At 41.9% G+C, this 20018-nt stretch overlaps 1 pseudogene across 1 annotated transcript; it reads left to right on the plus strand.

Moving 5' to 3' along the window:
- Positions 1–15992: 15992 nt before the first annotated feature.
- Positions 15993–19799, plus strand: LOC143534067 (glycosyl hydrolase 5 family protein-like; annotated as a pseudogene). The gene is made up of 4 exons (XR_013135465.1): positions 15993–16439; positions 17956–18206; positions 18311–18824; positions 19324–19799. The product of XR_013135465.1 is annotated as a glycosyl hydrolase 5 family protein-like (transcript).
- Positions 19800–20018: the final 219 nt, after the last annotated feature.

A 20018-nucleotide genomic window follows, 5' to 3' on the forward strand; every position in this document is an offset into this window, starting at 1 on the left:
CACATAACAATAATACTTTCCTAGGGTTTCCTAATCTTGTGAAGAATGAGGTTTACATTACTAGTTTGCGAGTACTTGGCGTCAAGTACTCGGCGCTAGGGGTGCAAACGAGCCGAGCCCGAGATCGACTAGGCTTGTTTAACTTACACAAAGCTTGAGCTCGGCTCGTTTCGATCTCTGGTTTCAAAGCTCGAGCTCAGTTCGTGAGTAGATTTTCAAGCTCGAGCTCGGTTCGGGCTCGGCTCGTTCACTATTTATAATTATAATAATTTATATATATATATATATATATATATTATTTAGTTATGTTTATTTATTTTTTCATAGCATTATATGAATTAATTAATTAATTAATTGTCAAATATATATTTTAAAAAATTATATAAATGGCAGGCTCGTCTAGGCTCGCGATCCGGCTCGAGCTTGATAAGTGAAGCTCGGGCTCAGGCTCGTTTATTAAACGAGCTTCCTTTTAGGCTTGAGCTTGGGCTCGGGCTCGGGCTCGATTATGCTCGGCTCCATCGAGCTTTTTAACGAGCCAGTCTCGAGTAGCTCGGCTCGTTTGCACCCCTGCTCGGCGCCTAAGAGCGATTATTGCAACCATGCCTCAATGCAATTACAATACAGCATCAAACCTATACTGCATTCCTAACTATTATTAACTACATACACACACAAAATTAACCCTAATATCAACCGCATAAAATGAAATTAAGCCCTAGGTGGTTTCAGAAGCACAAATAGGATTAAATTACATAATAATAATAATAATAATAATAATAATAATAATAAATTACCAGAACACTATGATCTTCTCTTCGTACAATCAGATGAATTGGTTGTTAATTAGAGATTTAATAAGAGATTAACGTGCTTCAGGTTCACTCACGGTTTGATTGTGAAGATGTAAGAAAATGTACAAATTATTATTATTATTGGGCTCTTTTATAAAGCCCATAACCGTCTCAACAACCCGGCCCGGTAGTAACCAGTCCACCACTTACCGATATACCCGTTTTTAACCGCCGGTTTATATTATTGATCTTCTAAATCAGTTACAAACCGATTATTTGGGTTTTATAAACTAGCGTTTTCTGGTTATTTATAGGTTAACTGGTTCGGTTATTGGTTTTTTAAACTGGTGTTTTTCGGTTATTTATCGGTTAACCGGTTCAGTTATACCAAAAACTGGTTATATAGGGTAATGGTTTCTTGTCTCAAAACCAAGTAGTATGGCTTGACTAAGGAGTTTAACCGGTTTTTTGACCGTTGACCACTAACCGGTTTTGAAAATAGCCGGATTTCAACTACCACTAGTTCGGGCTGTCGGACTGTAGACCTGGCCATAAAATTCGGTTCGGGACACGTGTTCCGGTTCCGGTCAAAAATTGTGTTTTTTTCAATGTTTTTTTTAGAACCAGAAAGACGGTGGAAGCATTTTTGTATTTTTACATTTTTCGTTTTCGTATTAAATTCTGAGTTATGATTTTTTTTTATTAATTTTTCATTATTTTTCTTAAGGTTTCCTTTTTTATACTATAAATCCTTATTATCCTTCTCATTTTTGTCGCTTTTTAACTTTATCCTTGATCCAATATAAGTTACTACATATGAGAACTATGTAAATTGAAGAAAAAGTCAATCAATATATCATCTTTCATTATCCAATCACTATATTGTTAACACACGTGACAAAACAATCATCAACCAATAATTAAACAATACACAAACTTTGAATAATTACACATTCATTTATAAACCTTAGACAACAATTGTAGGGGTATGGTACTAAACCCGGTTTTACGACCCTAAATTTATTATGTTTGGCTTATTTTATTATATGGACTAATACAATGTTATTGGACTGAGGGGGTTTTGTGGAGGTAACCCTAACTGGGCTAGGCCCATTAGGGTACCATGATGGTGGCCATGAGGCTCCCTATATAAGGAGGTCTCCACCTCCTTATTAGGGGTTGGTCATTCTCAATAAGAGCCACCACCATATTTTTGTGTCTGTGAACAAGAGATCCTGGAGATTTCTTAGCGGTCACCTCCACACCCCCAAAAAGTCATTGCAGATCCCAACAAGCCGGAGAAGAAGATCAAGACGTGGTTCGTTCATCTCGAAATCCGTGGAAACATCGTCATGGATCAGGTCAGATTCATCTCGTGTTTCGACATTGGCGCCATCCGTGGGACGGCAATGAACCACGCTTCGCTTCTCGTCTCGGCCCTCCGATCTGTTCATCAATATCTCGGGTCTACGGTTTCTTCTTTCAGATATGTTCTATGGAAATCCAAAAATCCGTAGATCTAAAAAATACTTCCAGATCTGGAAATACACAGGAAGAAATACCACCGAACTTTTGGGGAAAACCCTTAGATCTGTGTTTTTTCTAAGTGAAATATACCAAATCTAGTTATGATTTTTTCAGATCTGGGTTCGTTTGAGCAACAGTCACACTTCATATTCATAGATCTATAAATCCTATTAGATCTGTTGGTTTTACATAAAACCTACCTGATGTGGATATTCAAAATCTCTAGATCATGCGTGCCACCGCGGATCAAAATCGCTCCCTGTGGATCAACTTCGGATTCCGCATGCGCGCTCCCGGCGATCACTCTACGCCACAGCGGGTCGCATGCGCGCTCCCGGCGATCACTGCACGCCACAGCGGGCCGCATGCGCGCTCCCGGCGATCACTCTACGCCACAGCGGGTCGCATGCGCGCTCCCGGCGATCACTCTACGCCACAGCGGATCGCATGCGCGCTCCCGGCGATTACTCTGCGCCACAGCTCACGCATATCACATGCTCATGAAGACAGCCAAAATCTATGCTCGTGGCGCATATCACATGCTCACGCATCACGCATGCTCACGCGTACCACATATGCTCACGCATCACGTATGCTCACGCATCACGTATGCTCACGCATCTCATATGCTCACGCATCACATATGTTATTGGGCTTCACGTACGCTCATGCATATTAGATGCTCACGCATCATGCACGCTCACGCACCACATCTGCGCGTGAGAATAAAGGAGACATTGCGCAGGCCGCGCGTAAGCGACATAACAAATGAACAGTCTAATCCAAATCAGGATAAAAACAACCATGATTGTACTCATATGGCTACGCGCCATACTTAAAGGTTGGGAATCCTCATAATATCCCATATGGCTACGCGCCATACTTAAAGGTTGGGAATCCTCATAATATCCCATATGGCTACGCGCCATACTTAAAGGTTGGGAATCCTCATATTATCCCATATGGCTACGCGCCAAACTTAAAGGTTGGGAATCCTCATAAACCCATAGGCCACGCGCCAAGCTTAAAGGTTGGGCACACCACATAATTTGCCCGAGGATGGGAACCATGCAATACATCCACTTTTAGTTGACATGTTTTTGCAGGTTCGGCTACGAGCCGCACAAACACCTATGACATCATTATTATTATCTGGCCATTTGTGCCTCCATTATTATTTTGAAAACAGGCCGGGATATTCATCCTGCGCGGAGGAGGCCCTTGTGGGCCAGTCATTATTCTCATAGATCCGTAAGTCGCCTCGCGCGCAGGCTTCATTATTTTTACAGCTCGTAAGTCGCCTCACGCGCGCAAGCTTTATTATTCATATAGCTCGTAAGACGCCTCGCGCGCAAGCTTTTATTATTCTTATAGCTCGTAAGTCGCCTCGTGCGCAAGCTTTATTATTCATATAGCTCGTAAGACGCCTCGCGCGCAAGCTTTATTATTCATATAGCTCGTAAGACGCCTCGTACGCAAGCTTTTATTATTTTTACAGCTCGTAAGTCGCCTCACGCGCGCAAGCTTTATTATTCATATAGCTCGTAAGACGTCTCGCGCGCAAGCTTTTATTATTCATATAGCTCGTAAGACGCCTCGCGCGCAAGCTTTTATTATTCTTATAGCTCGTAAGACGCCACGCGCGCAGGCTTCATTATTCTCATAGATCCATAAGTCGCCTCGCGCGCAGGCTTCATTATTTTTACAGCTCGTAAGTCGCCTCACGCGCGCAAGCTTTATTATTCTTATAGCTCGTAAGTCGCCTCGCGCGCAAGCTTTATTATTCATATAGCTCGTAAGACGCCTCGCGCGCAAGCTTTTATTATTTTTACAGCTCGTAAGTCGCCTCACGCGCGCAAGCTTTATTATTCATATAGCTCGTAAGACGCCTCGCGCGCAAGCTTTTATTATTCATATAGCTCGTAAGACGCCTCGCGCGCAAGCTTTTATTATTCTTATAGCTCGTAAGACGTCACGCGCGCAGACTTCATTATTCTCATAGATCCATAAGTCGCCTCGCGCGCAGGCTTCATTATTTTTACAGCTCGTAAGTCGCCTCATGCGCGCAAGCTTTATTATTCTTATAGCTCGTAAGTCTCCTCGCGCGCAAACTTTTATTATTCTCATAGCTCCTAAGTCGCCTCGCGCGCAAGCTTTTATTATTCTTATAGCTCGTTAGACGCCACGCGCGCAGGCTTTATTATTCTCATAGATCCATAAGTCGCCTCGCGCGCAGGCTTCATTATTTTTACAGCTCGTAAGTCGCCTCACGCGCGCAAGCTTTATTATTCTGATAGCTCGTAAGTCGCCTCGCGCGCAAACTTTTATTATTCTCATAGCTCATAAGTCGCCTCGCGCGCAAGCTTTATTATTCTCATAGCTCGTGTGACATCTGCCCCGATCCGACCCGACCCAGGTACCCGTTTCTCTGACCCGATCTCTCTTTTATTATTTAATATTTATACTTATATTTTACTTTTAATAATAATATATATTTTCCTTCCCGCCTCTTTCTCTCTCTTTTCCACCTTTTCCCTCTTGTCGCCGTCCCACCCTTACGCCTTGTTTCCCTCTTTGCTTGTCCTTTGGTTCTTCCCGCCTAAGGATATCTGCAGCTCCACGCGCCAGACTCCTTACATGGAAGCCTGCGTGAAGACATCTTGTTCCTGCGATGCGTGAAGAGAACTCTTCTCGCAGCGCGCTAAGAATGCATGTTCTTCCCGCAATGCGCTAAGAATGTATGTTCTTCCCGCGATGCGCTTAGAATTCTTGTTCTTCACGCAGCACGCTAAGGATTTGTGATTCTTCCCGCAGTGCGCTAAGGATTGTTGTGCCAGCCTTCGCGCTCGCGCACTCAGCCTTCCCGCGCTTAACCCTTGTATCTTCTGTTTAAATCTAGCCGTTTTGCTTTTGTGTTGTCTTATCTTCTGTGCTGTTGACCTAACCTATTTAATGTCTGAATAGTTACTTTCGGCGCAGCATGCGTACCAACCCCCATTGGTTGGAAGAAAAAGTGACTGACATTATCTTTTGAGATCTGCTTTTGCCATGCTTGACCAGTACCTTTATCTGAACCGCCCATGCCTGTTACTGTTCCCTGTCAGCTTTATCTTGCCCCCTGCAGCTGCCATATCTTTTGATATCTTTTGCTTTTGGATTCTTATGCTTTTTGATATCTTTTGCTTTTTGAGATCTTTTCCCCTTTTCTAGGATTGTGTTCCCTAGGGTTTCTCTATAAATAATAGTATTATTATTTCGTAACACATCACACACAAAACACTTAATCTCTCCTGTTCTCTTGCTCCTTGCTCTCTCTGCCGTCTTCCTCTCTGCCTCCGTCTTCCTCCTTGTTCTTCCTGCTTTTCCGGTAATATATATTATAATTTACTTATTAATTATGCTAACTTAAAATCAAGACTTAAAACAAATCATTAAAACAATAATCTTATTTATAGGTTAACTTGTGCTTGTTTAAAGTTGGTTCTTGCTTTATCTACCACCGCATCGTTTATCATGTGAGTTATCTCGTATCTAATCCCTTTTTATTTTAAATGCTTTGGGATGTTCATGTGTTCATACAAAACTTGAGTCTTAAACTTGTTTATGAACTTTAGTCGCGCAGTATCCCATGTGTTGAGGACGTTTACTTGGCTGTTTATTTGTATGTGTGTATCATTAACCGCTTTGTTCGGCCTATTCCGCAGTTCCGTTGGTACCATTAGTTGAACACGGGAGACCTATCGTTTACGGTTTTCTTTGTTTACACTTGCACAGATGTTTTCTCGTTTTTATGCTCAATTGGGAGCATGGATTGAACTATGATCTATGAACTATCTTAGGCTTGATCACAATCTGATTACACCCTTGTTAAACTCTAGACATACACGTGTTGCGCGCAGATTTACTGTGATTATCTATGATTATCTATTAAACTTGATTTCTCACCAACACGCAAGTGTTTGACGTTTATTTTAACACATGTTCAGGTTTGCAGTAGCTGTTTTGGAGCTTGTGGACACGTAGGACGTTTTTACTTTTGGACCTAGAATTAAAATGTATCAAGACAAGTTGATGTTTGAATGTTATAATTTATAATATATTGATTTATGTTTGATTTATGTTCTTTATTTTCCACGCTGCGCGTGCGCGATAAAATGTGTATTAATAAATATTGACACCAATAGTGTCGCGAGTAATGAAGCAATATGTGGCGCCCCGATGTATAATCCGCCTTTGGTCGGGGTGTTACAGATTGGTATCAGAGCTCGTTGACTTTAGGATAGGTGGTTAGACGTAACGGCCTAGAATACCTAAGAGTCCCTTCTCGCGCATGAGAGAAATCTCATGTTTGCGCACTTATTGTTAATTACTCGTTATTTATGAATATGCTCGCGCTTGCGCAGTATATGATTTTATGTTTTATTTCGCGATGTTTCGATTTTTGTTGAATTTCGATTTTATTGATTTTCTTACATATTCGTTTGTTGGGTTTGAAAATCCGAAAAGTCATGGTGATACATGAATAGTTGATTTTCAATTTCCATTTACGATTATGTTCTGAGGTTGGAGACTTGAAAAGTCATGGTGATACATGAATTGTCAACCTCCAATACTCATTTTCTTGTATGTTTTATATTGAAGATTGAAAAGTCATGGTGATACATGAATCGTCAATCTCCAATACTCGTTTACTAGTCATTTTAAATTGGGAATTCGGAAAGTCATGGTGATACATGAATTGCCGATTCTTGATTCGAATTTGTTACCTTTATTAAAGTCTGCATTTAGGATCATTTATTTTACTTTAACTTTTGATAGTATCTAACTCTGCGAAATCAAGCTTTATAAAGTTAAACTTTGCGATAAAAACCAAGACATTAACTAAAATTAAAACTTTTATAGAATGCCTCCGCTATCTCGCCGATTTCAGAGAAGAGAAGCCTCGCGCATGCGTAGACAGCAACGTTCCCAGGAAATGGCCGCCGTGATAGCCCAAGCTTTGAGCCAAAACAATGCTAATACCTCCAGTTATAACATTAAGTCCTTTAATGCGGGTAACCCTCCGAAGTTCACAGGTCTTGAAGGAGCCACCGTGATGCTCCAATGGCTTGAGAAGATTGAAAACGCTTTCCTCCATACCCAATGCCCCTCAGAAAGACGAACCCTATATGCTTCCAGTGTCCTGGAATCCAGAGCGCTTACATGGTGGAATGGAGTAGCTCATGCGCGTGGCGCAGAGGCTGCTTCTAGCATGACATGGGAGGAATTCAAGGAAATTCTTACGCGAGAATTCTGCCCTCCCAACGAAGTTAAGCGCCTGGAGGAAGAATTCTGGAACTTGAAGCAATACAGCGGTGAAGCGCGCGAGTACGCGACGCGCTTCCACGAGCTAAGCTTACTGGTCCCTCACCTTGTTACCCCTTCCCGCCGAGCCATCGAGAAATTCCTTGGGGGTCTCCCCATGGAAATTCAAGATTCTGTATGGGCCAGAAACCCAGTAACCCTCTCTGACGCCATCGAATTGGCCGCTGTGCTCAGCGACAACCATGTCAGAGCAGGAACCCTGTTCCTGCGGGGAACTGAGAAGACCAAACCCAAGACTGTCCCTGAACCAACAGAAACCAAACCAGAACCCTCAAACCATAACCAGAAACGTAGGCGCAGACAAGCCTATGCGCTTACCAACCCGCCCATTACCCAACAACCCATTTATCAACCTCCAGTTTACGCGCCTAACCCACTGTCAACCTACCCAGCACCTCCTGTAGTCCACAACTATGCCTTAACCAACCCCGCACTCCCTGCCCCGCCAACTAAGAAGCCTTACACAGGAAACCAACCCTTTTGCCCAACCTGTAGACTTCATCACCCACCTCAAGTCCCGTGTCGACAATGTAACCGATGTGGCCGCGTAGGTCACTCCGTTGAGTACTGTAGAACCTCTCCCTCCAATCCGATTGCGCCAACACCACCAGCCTACCCGCAGAACCCACAGCCAACTTACCAAAACCCACGACCCAGATCGTGCTTTAACTGCGGTGATCCAAGTCATTTCCGGAACGCGTGCCCAAGGCTACAAGTTCAGATTACTCAAGCGAATCCGGTGAACCAAATTTCAAACCAAGTGACGCGTGGCCGAGCTTTTAACATAACCGCGCACCAAGCGCAAGCGAATAACGACGTAGTTAATGGTACATTTTTGCTTAACGGATTTTATGCATCTATGCTTTTTGATACTGGCGCCGATAGAAGTTTTATCTCTCGCGCCTTTGAGCGGAAGCTTGCGCGACCGCGCGATAACTTAAAAAAAGATTTTTCAGTTGAATTGGCTAATGGCGAAACTGTTTTAATAAACTCGGTAATTAAAGATTGCACGCTTAACCTTAACGAAAACGATTTTCTGATCGACCTCATCCCCATGCCTCTTGGGAGCTTTGATGTTATTATTGGTATGGACTGGCTCTCGAAGAATCGCGCCGAAGTTATTTGCGCCAAGAAATTGATTCGCATACCTCGAGAAAATGGTGATCTTCATATCTACGGCGGAAAACCCTCCAGTGGTCTTAAACTTATGTCTTGCGCCGAAGCCCAAAGACTCATGCGGAAGAAGTGTATTGCATTTCTAGCCCATGTGGTTAAACCCGATGAAGGAAAGAAGCTTCGCGATATCCCTGTTGTGCGTGATTTTCCTGAAGTTTTTCCTGATGATCTTCCTGGTATCCCTCCCGCTCGTGAAGTCGAGTTTCGTGTTGATCTTGTCCCTGGTGCTTCCCCCGTTGCTAAATCTCCTTATCGTCTTGCACCCGCTGAGATGCAAGAATTGGCCAGCCAACTTCAAGAGTTGACTGCTAAAGGATTCATTCGCCCTAGCTCTTCGCCCTGGGGTGCTCCGGTGTTGTTCGTTAAAAAGAAAGATGGATCGTTCCGCATGTGTATTGATTACCGCGAGTTAAACAAACTCACCATTAAAAACCGGTATCCCTTACCGCGTATTGACGACCTCTTTGATCAACTCCAAGGTGCCTCTTGTTTCTCGAAGATTGATCTCCGCTCTGGCTATCATCAGTTGCGTATCCGCGATGAAGATGTTCCGAAGACTGCTTTTCGAACTCGTTATGGCCATTTTGAATTCTTGGTCATGTCCTTCGGTCTAACCAACGCACCCGCCGTTTTCATGGATCTTATGAATCGGGTGTGTAGGCCTTTCTTGGATAAATTCGTGATCGTGTTTATCGATGATGTTCTGGTGTATTCTAAGACCAAGGCCGAGCATGAGCAACATCTCCGATTGGTATTGCAAAAGCTTAGAGCCGAGCAACTCTATGCTAAGCTTTCCAAGTGTGAATTTTGGTCTGATGAAGTACAGTTTCTTGGTCATGTTGTAAACAAGATGGGTATTCATGTCGACCCATCCAAGATTGAAGCAATCAAGAACTGGATTACGCCATCCTCTCCTTCTGAGATCCGTTCCTTTCTGGGCTTAGCTGGTTATTACCGGCGCTTCATTTCGAACTTCTCGAAGATCGCTTTGCCTTTAACAGCTCTGACGCACAAAGGTAAACCGTATATTTGGGGCTCGAAGCAAGATGAAGCCTTTCTGACGCTCAAGCGTTTGTTGTGTGAAGCTCCTGTTCTTGCGCTACCTGAGGGTAATGATGATTTTGTCGTGTATTGCGATGCATCCAACCAAGGTCTCGGTTGTGTTCTTATGCAACGAGGCAAGGTTATCGCTTACGCATCAAGGCAACTCAAGGTTCATGAAAAGAATTATACAACTCACGACCTCGAGCTTGGTGCAGTTGTTTTTGCCTTGAAGATCTGGAGACACTACCTTTATGGTACTAAGTGTATCCTCTACACTGACCATAAAAGCCTTCAGCATATCTTTGATCAAAAGGAACTTAACATGAGGCAACGCCGATGGAACGAACTCATCAGCGATTACGATTGTGAGATCCGGTATCATCCTGGTAAGGCTAATGTGGTAGCCGATGCGCTCAGCCGAAAACCCTGCCAACTTAACTGTATCTTGCCGCGCACCCAGCTTCACTTCGCGCCGATTCAAAGCAACCTTGAATCGCGTATTCGTGACGCGCAGCGCGCATCCATCAGTAATGGTAACCTTCGCGCCGAGTTAGCGTGTGGCGCGGAAGCACTCTTTGTCCCTAATCTGAGTAGAATTCTCTGCTATCTCAATCGCATCTGGATCCCTTGTGATGAGAATCTTCGCGCTGATATCCTGAGTGAAGCGCACAAATCTCGATATTCTATTCATCCTGGCGCTGATAAGATGTACAAGGATTTGCGCATAACTTATTGGTGGCCTGGCATGAAAAAGGATATTGCTGTGTTCGTAGCTAAGTGCCTGACTTGTTCTAAAGTTAAAGCTGAACACCAACGCCCATCTGGTTTGCTCGAACAACCAGAAATTCCTACGTGGAAATGGGAAGGTATAGCGATGGACTTTATTACCAAGTTACCTTTGACAGCAAGCAAACATGATAGCATTTGGGTAATAGTGGATCGATTGACTAAATCTGCTCACTTTCTGCCCATTCGTGAAAACTACCGTGTTGAGCATCTCGCGCAGCTTTATGTCAAGGAAATCGTCTGCCGCCATGGTACTCCTTTGAGCATCATATCCGATCGCGATGGCCGTTTTATATCTCGCTTTTGGAAATCTCTCCAATCTGCGCTAGGAACTCGCTTGGACATGAGTACGGCATATCATCCTCAGACTGACGGTCAGTCTGAGCGAACTATTCAAACTCTTGAGGATATGCTCCGATCTTGTGTTCTTGATTTTGGAGGTAATTGGGATTCACACCTGCCTTTGATCGAGTTTTCTTATAATAACAGCTATCATTCCAGTATTGGTATGGCCCCATTTGAAGCACTTTACGGTCGTAAATGCCGCTCCCCAATTTGTTGGAGCGAAGTGGGTGAAACTCAAATCACAGGACCCGAACTTGTTCAAGAGACAACCGATAAAATCGCTAAGATCCGTGATCATTTGCTGACTGCCAGGAGCCGACAGAAGAGTTACGCAGATCGTAGGCGAAAGCCTCTCGAATTTCAAGTTGGTGATCTTGTTCTCCTCAAAGTGTCGCCTTGGAAAGGTGTTGTCCGCTTTGGGAAAAAGGGTAAGCTTGCTCCTCGTTATGTTGGTCCATTCAAGATTCTCGCGCGTGTGGGAAAAGTTGCCTACAGACTTGACCTGCCGCTCGCGCTCAGTAATGTGCATCCAACGTTCCATGTTTCCAATCTCAAGAAGTGTTTAGCTGACGAGAACCTTCACATTCCACTTGATGAAGTTCAAGTTGATGAATCCATGCATTTCATTGAGAAGCCTGTTGAGATTATGGATCGCGAGGTTAAGCAAACCAAGCGCAGTCGTATCCCTATCGTGAAAGTTCGTTGGGAGTCCAAGCGCGGAGCCGAGTTTACATGGGAAAGGGAAGATCAGATGAAGATCAAGTACCCGCACCTGTTCTCTGCGCAACCTACTTCGAGATAAATTTCGGGACGAAATTTCTTAAAGTAGGGGAGACTGTGACATCTGCCCCGATCCGACCCGACCCAGGTACCCGTTTCTCTGACCCGATCTCTCTTTTATTATTTAATATTTATACTTATATTTTACTTTTAATAATAATATATATTTTCCTTCCCGCCTCTTTCTCTCTCTTTTCCACCTTTTCCCTCTTGTCGCCGTCCCACCCTTACGCCTTGTTTCCCTCTTTGCTTGTCCTTTGGTTCTTCCCGCCTAAGGATATCTGCAGCTCCACGCGCCAGACTCCTTACATGGAAGCCTGCGTGAAGACATCTTGTTCCTGCGATGCGTGAAGAGAACTCTTCTCGCAGCGCGCTAAGAATGCATGTTCTTCCCGCAATGCGCTAAGAATGTATGTTCTTCCCGCGATGCGCTTAGAATTCTTGTTCTTCACGCAGCACGCTAAGGATTTGTGATTCTTCCCGCAGTGCGCTAAGGATTGTTGTGCCAGCCTTCGCGCTCGCGCACTCAGCCTTCCCGCGCTTAACCCTTGTATCTTCTGTTTAAATCTAGCCGTTTTGCTTTTGTGTTGTCTTATCTTCTGTGCTGTTGACCTAACCTATTTAATGTCTGAATAGTTACTTTCGGCGCAGCATGCGTACCAACCCCCATTGGTTGGAAGAAAAAGTGACTGACATTATCTTTTGAGATCTGCTTTTGCCATGCTTGACCAGTACCTTTATCTGAACCGCCCATGCCTGTTACTGTTCCCTGTCAGCTTTATCTTGCCCCCTGCAGCTGCCATATCTTTTGATATCTTTTGCTTTTGGATTCTTATGCTTTTTGATATCTTTTGCTTTTTGAGATCTTTTCCCCTTTTCTAGGATTGTGTTCCCTAGGGTTTCTCTATAAATAATAGTATTATTATTTCGTAACACATCACACACAAAACACTTAATCTCTCCTGTTCTCTTGCTCCTTGCTCTCTCTGCCGTCTTCCTCTCTGCCTCCGTCTTCCTCCTTGTTCTTCCTGCTTTTCCGGTAATATATATTATAATTTACTTATTAATTATGCTAACTTAAAATCAAGACTTAAAACAAATCATTAAAACAATAATCTTATTTATAGGTTAACTTGTGCTTGTTTAAAGTTGGTTCTTGCTTTATCTACCACCGCATCGTTTATCATGTGAGTTATCTCGTATCTAATCCCTTTTTATTTTAAATGCTTTGGGATGTTCATGTGTTCATACAAAACTTGAGTCTTAAACTTGTTTATGAACTTTAGTCGCGCAGTATCCCATGTGTTGAGGACGTTTACTTGGCTGTTTATTTGTATGTGTGTATCATTAACCGCTTTGTTCGGCCTATTCCGCAGTTCCGTTGGTACCATTAGTTGAACACGGGAGACCTATCGTTTACGGTTTTCTTTGTTTACACTTGCACAGATGTTTTCTCGTTTTTATGCTCAATTGGGAGCATGGATTGAACTATGATCTATGAACTATCTTAGGCTTGATCACAATCTGATTACACCCTTGTTAAACTCTAGACATACACGTGTTGCGCGCAGATTTACTGTGATTATCTATGATTATCTATTAAACTTGATTTCTCACCAACACGCAAGTGTTTGACGTTTATTTTAACACATGTTCAGGTTTGCAGTAGCTGTTTTGGAGCTTGTGGACACGTAGGACGTTTTTACTTTTGGACCTAGAATTAAAATGTATCAAGACAAGTTGATGTTTGAATGTTATAATTTATAATATATTGATTTATGTTTGATTTATGTTCTTTATTTTCCACGCTGCGCGTGCGCGATAAAATGTGTATTAATAAATATTGACACCAATAGTGTCGCGAGTAATGAAGCAATATGTGGCGCCCCGATGTATAATCCGCCTTTGGTCGGGGTGTTACAGCTCGTAAGTCGCCTCGCGCGCAGGCTTATATTATTTGGCGTGCTATATCTTATTCATGCTAGTGCACCATCATTATCATAAAAACCACAACACGTCACCATCATGAAGAAAACCTCCCAAAACTCAAAGACAATAAAGATAAGGCCGAAGAAAAGGGAAAAAACCGCCTCACGCCCTAACACACCTCATAAAGTCCAACGCTCCACCTAAACGCTTGCGCGCCCAGGAGCAACGCTGGACTTGGGGGGGCTTGTAGGGGTATGGTACTAAACCCGGTTTTACGACCCTAAATTTATTATGTTTGGCTTATTTTATTATATGGACTAATACAATGTTATTGGGCTGAGGGGATTTTGTGGAGGTAACCCTAACTGGGCTAGGCCCATTAGGGTACCATGATGGTGGCTATGAGGCTCCCTATATAAGGAGGTCTCCACCTCCTTATTAGGGGTTGGTCATTTCTCAATAAGAGCCACCACCATATTTTTGTGTCTGTGAACAAGAGATCCTCGAGATTTCTTAGCGGTCACCTCCACACCCCCAAAAGGTCATTGCAGATCCCAACCAGCCGGAGAAGAAGATCAAGACGTGGTTCGTTCATCTCGAAATCCGTGGAAACATCGTCATGGATCAGGTCAGATTCATCGTGGAAACATCGTCATGGAAACATCGTCATGGATCAGGTCAGATTCATCCGTGAAAACGCGCGCAGGCTTCATTATTCTCATAGATCCGTAAGTCGCCTCGCGCGCAGGCTTCATTATTTTTACAGCTCGTAAGTCGCCTCACGCGCGCAAGCTTTATTATTCATATAGCTCGTAAGACGCCACGCGCAGGCTTCATTATTCTCATAGATCCGTAAGTCGCCTCGCGCGCAGGCTTCATTATTTTTACAGCTCGTAAGTCGCCTCACGCGCGCAAGCTTTATTATTCATATAGCTCGTAAGACGCCTCGCGCGCAAGCTTTTATTATTCATATAGCTCGTAAGACGCCTCGCGCGCAAGCTTTTATTATTCTTATAGCTCGTAAGACGCCACGCGCGCAGGCTTCATTATTCTCATAGATCCGTAAGTCGCCTCGCGCGCAGGCTTCATTATTTTTACTGCTCGTAAGTCGCCTCACGCGCGCAAGCTTTATTATTCATATAGCTCGTAAGACGCCTCGCGCGCAAGCTTTTATTATTCTTATAGCTCGTAAGACGCCTCGCGCGCAAGCTTTTATTATTCTTATAGCTCGTAAGACGCCACGCGCGCAGACTTCATTATTCTCATAGATCCGTAAGTCGCCTCGCGCGCAGGCTTCATTATTTTTACAGCTCGTAAGTCGCCTCACGCGCGCAAGCTTTATTATTCATATAGCTCGTAAGACGCCTCGCGCGCAAGCTTTTATTATTCTTATAGCTCGTAAGACGCCACGCGCGCAGGCTTCATTATTCTCATAGATCCGTAAGTCGCCTCGCGCGCAGGCTTCATTATTTTTACAGCTCGTAAGTCGCCTCATGCGCGCAAGCTTTATTATTCATATAGCTCGTAAGACGCCTCGCGCGCAAGCTTTATTATTCTCATAGCTCGTAAGTCGCCTCGCGCGCAGGCTTTTATTATTTCGGCGTGCTATATCTTATTCATGCTAGTGCACCATCATTATCATAAAAACCACAACACGTCACCATCATGAAGAAAACCTCCCAAAACTCAAAGACAATAAAGATAAGGCCGAAGAAAAGGGAAAAAACCGCCTCACGCCCTAACACACCTCATAAAGTCCAGCGCTCCACCTAAACGCTTGCGCGCCCAGGAGCAACGCTGGACTTGGGGGGGCTTGTAGGGGTATGGTACTAAACCCGGTTTTACGACCCTAAATTTATTATGTTTGGCTTATTTTATTATATGGACTAATACAATGTTATTGGGCTGAGGGGGTTTTGTGGAGGTAACCCTAACTGGGCTAGGCCCATTAGGGTACCATGATGGTGGCCATGAGGCTCCCTATATAAGGAGGTCTCCACCTCCTTATTAGGGGTTGGTCATTCTCAATAAGAGCCACCACCATATTTTGGTGTCTGTGAACAAGAGATCCTGGAGATTTTTTAGCGGTCACCTCCACACCCCCAAAAAGTCATTGCAGATCCCAACAAGCCGGAGAAGAAGATCAAGACGTGGTTCGTTAATCTCGAAATCCGTGGAAACATCGTCATGGATCAGGTCAGATTCATCTCGTGTTTCGACAACAATAACACACACCATCACAAAACCATGGACAAAACATTTAAATCATATGCCATATTCCTCCTCCTCCCCATCCTCCTAATCCTCCACACCACCGTCATCCACCACCACCGCCACCAAAACCCGACACCCGAACCCCCCTCAGGACTCTCCACCACCTCACGATGGATCGTTGACGACCAAAAAAAGGGAGAGAGGGTGAAATTTTCATGCATAAATTGGGTTGGTCACCTTGAGACCGCGGTACCCGAGGGACTAAGCAAACAACCTTTGGATGTGATATCAAAAATGATACTAGACATGGGATTTAATTGTGTGAGACTAACGTACCCGTTGTATTTATTTACGGACGATGAGTTGGGTTCAACGACGTTGAGACAATCGTTGCAGAAGCTTGGGTTGTCGGGATCCATAACCGGAGTTCAAGTTAACAATCCGGCACTCGTTGACCTTTCTTTAGTCAACGTTTTTCAGGTAAAAGGTTACATTTTTAAGTTGTTAACCAATTTATGACTTGAGATATAATAATATATATGATTATTAAATTATTAAATATTGTTAAATATTAATCGGGTTTGTTTATAATTTTATATAACTGTTGTTTTTAGTGGGCACTGTTTTTCTGAACAAAATCAAATTTCACAATATGAATAATAATTAATACTCAACAGAAAGTATATAAATAAAATGATTAGAATGTCTTTTTGATCAGTCAAAATAATTAAATGTTCGTTGGACCGGCTTTTCCTATAATGTCTATCTTCAATCTTATTGACCCGTATACTTTTTAACCGTTATTCGATGAGATTTTCAAGCAACAAGATTTTGTCATGCGTCATAATATTGTCGGGTTGGTAGTATTTTTATAAATCGTCGGAGTACTGGATTTTTTTGGGGTCCGTCAAGAATTTTTTGGCTTCCGATCAGAGTTTTTTGGTTTCTAACGAGATTTATTAAACAAGTGACAGAATCTAGTTGGTTAAATATCACGTCGAATAATGATTAAAAGTCATTGATTCGGCAAGAATTATAAATAAACATTTTGAAAATAAGATGATTAAATGTATATTTTCTTAACTTTAACCGTTCAAATAAATATTTTGGTCATATTTTCCCTGTATGTAACCTTTGTTTTGATTGTACACTATCTTTCTGATCAAAATCAAATTTCACAATTAAATTTAATAACTTATAATGAACCAAATAAATTTAATAATTTGAGTGGAACTTGTCAAAGAGTGATGAGTTTTTGAAAATGACTAAATATATATTTGTTTATTTATTTATTTATTAAATTAATTTAGTGGAAGCCATATGAGAAAAATACACGTCTCAACTGCAAGGAAAAAACAAGCTGAAGCTTTAGATCAATTATTGAGAAGAATTTAATTTTTAGGTAATTAATTTTTTTATTATTTTTATTTTTTTTTTCATGATTTGACAAAGAGAGCAAACGGTATGAGCTTTTTTAGTTAAAACTTGCTACGAATTTAATATGCGCGTTTATAAGTGTAAACCAAAACAGTGTCGTCATATTCACACATGTGTTAGGATATTAAATAAAAGAAAAAGAATTTATAAGAAAGTTATAATTTGAGAATTTTTTTTACATGCTTCAAAAACATTGAGTCGTCTTTAAAATAATATCAGCCCGATTAGCTTTTTAGATCAATTGTTTTACATGATTAAAATACAAATATTAAATTTAAAAAATCCTAGCTTTCTAGAAAAGCTCTAATTTTCATATGGTATTATTTGTCAAAATAAAAAACATTGAAAAGAAAAGAAAAAATCGTATGGAATGATGTTGTTCAAAGTGCTTTAATATTTAATAGTTTTTAATTAAAAATATTATATGGTTAATGCAATGGGTGTGTAGAATAATTTAAAGATTATGATTGATAAATACAAAGTTGGGTAGGTAGTGTTTCATATTATATTTTCTAAATTCTAAATTTAAATATAAGTTAATAAACATGTATTAAACCAGGAAGTAGTTTCAAACCTTAATGACAACAATGTGATGATAATACTAGACAATCATATAAGCAAGCCAGGATGGTGTTGTAATGACAATGACGGTAACGGGTTTTTTGACGACTGTACTTTGACCCTGAAGTTTGGATAGAGGGACTTAGTCGTGTTGCTTCTATGTTCAAAGGCTATGACAATGTCATAGGTATGAGCTTGAGAAACGAACTTCGTGGGCCTAGACAGAATATTCAAACGTGGTACAAGTATGTGTATATGTTAAAAACATGTTTATTATATTGTTTCCCAAATGTTTTATGGTTTCATAATGAAGATTCAAGTGGTCGGATGCTTCTGTTGTCGCATGAATCAAGTACATGCAAAAAGGCGCGGAGAGCGTTCATGCAGTGAACCCTGATGTTATAATCGTTGTATCGGGATTGAACTATGACCTTGATTTGTCTTTTCTAAAAAACAATCCAATAACTTTATCTTTCAGTAAAAAGTTAGTTTTCGAGATTCACTGGTATGGCTTCTCAGATGGAAACGACTGGATAACGAATAATGCGAACGAAGAGTGCGGTCAAGTTATCGATCGGATAACGACTAATGCTTTGTTTTTGTTGGACCAAGGTTACCCTTTGTTTGTGAGTGAATGGGGTGTGGACCAAAGTGGTACAAATGACAATGACAATAGATATTTGAATTGCTTATTGGGCTGGGCTGCTGAACATGACCTTGATTGGGCTTTATGGACTATTGTTGGTAGTTATTATTATAGAGAAGGTGTGGCTGGTATGGAGGAGTCTTATGGTGTTTTAAATTGGAATGAGCCTAGAAATCCAAGTTTTCTTGAAAAGATTTCACCTCTTCAATCTCCATTTCAAGGTAATACAAAATATAATCATGAATTCATGGTAAGTTTTAAGTTCGTGTTGGTTTGATCTGCCAACTCGCGAACACGACCCATTTAACAACCCTAGTTAGGGGTGCAAACGAGCCGAGCTGCTCACGAGCTACTTAGGATCGGCTCGTGAAAAAACTCGATCGAGCCCGAGCTTAAAGTAAGCTTGTTTAATAAATGTGCCCGAACTTCATTTATCGAGATCGAGTCGGCTGGCGAGCCTAAACGAGCCTGTCATTTATAATAATATTATGGAAAAGTAAATAAAACTAAGTAAATAATATATAGTGTCCGGGTCGAGCTCGAGCTTGAAAATATACTCGCGAGCCGAGCTCGGGCTTTGAAAATAGAGTTCGAAACTAGCCGAACTCGAGTTCCATGTAAGTTAAACAAGCCAAACTGCTCAGCTTGGCTCGTTTGCACCCCTAACCCTAGTCTGAGAAAGAAACGGTTTCACTTAACACACACGTCTTTTATGATCAGCAGCACCAGGTTTATCAAGTAACAGTGAACATAAAATCCTGTTTCATCCATCTACCGGGCTTTGTGTGCAAATCAATTCCTTGAGTTTAGGCTCATGCTCCAACGCATTGGGTTTTGACTACACACCCGATAAGTTTCTAAGAGTGAAGGGTACAAATTATTGTCTTGAAGCTAATGAGGTTAATATGCCGGTGCAAGCAATCATGTGCGACGATGACTTATCGTCTAAATGGGAAGCCATTTCGGCCTCTAAAATGCACCTTTCATCAATGACCAAGAATGGCACTATTGTTTGCCTTGACATAGACAACAAAACCATTGTTACTAATGACTGTAAATGCTTAAGCAACGACTACTCATGTGATCCGTCGTCCCAATGGTTCAAAGTCATCAATAGCACGAGGTTTAGTATTGCGCCACCTATAGACGATATCTCACAATATCCTGTTTTGGGTGGCTTGATTTCAACAAACTAATGCCACTCACAATTTACACATACTTTCAAGAAACTCAATACTCATGTATCACACATTGACTCTCATGTATCACACATTGACTTATGTACATATGATTTACATGTCATGACCAATATAGAATATACTATTAGTATGTCATAAACTCATTCTAATACCATGATTTTGCTAACTGTTATGTTAATTGCCATAACTTCAATCGGCGTTATTTAGTACGTAAAA

Source organism: Bidens hawaiensis, unplaced genomic scaffold (assembly GCF_021521415.1).
Source record: "Bidens hawaiensis isolate Kalapana, Puna unplaced genomic scaffold, B.hawaiensis_p1.1 tig00010056_1, whole genome shotgun sequence".
In the NCBI taxonomy this organism is placed as follows: domain Eukaryota; kingdom Viridiplantae; phylum Streptophyta; class Magnoliopsida; order Asterales; family Asteraceae; genus Bidens; species Bidens hawaiensis.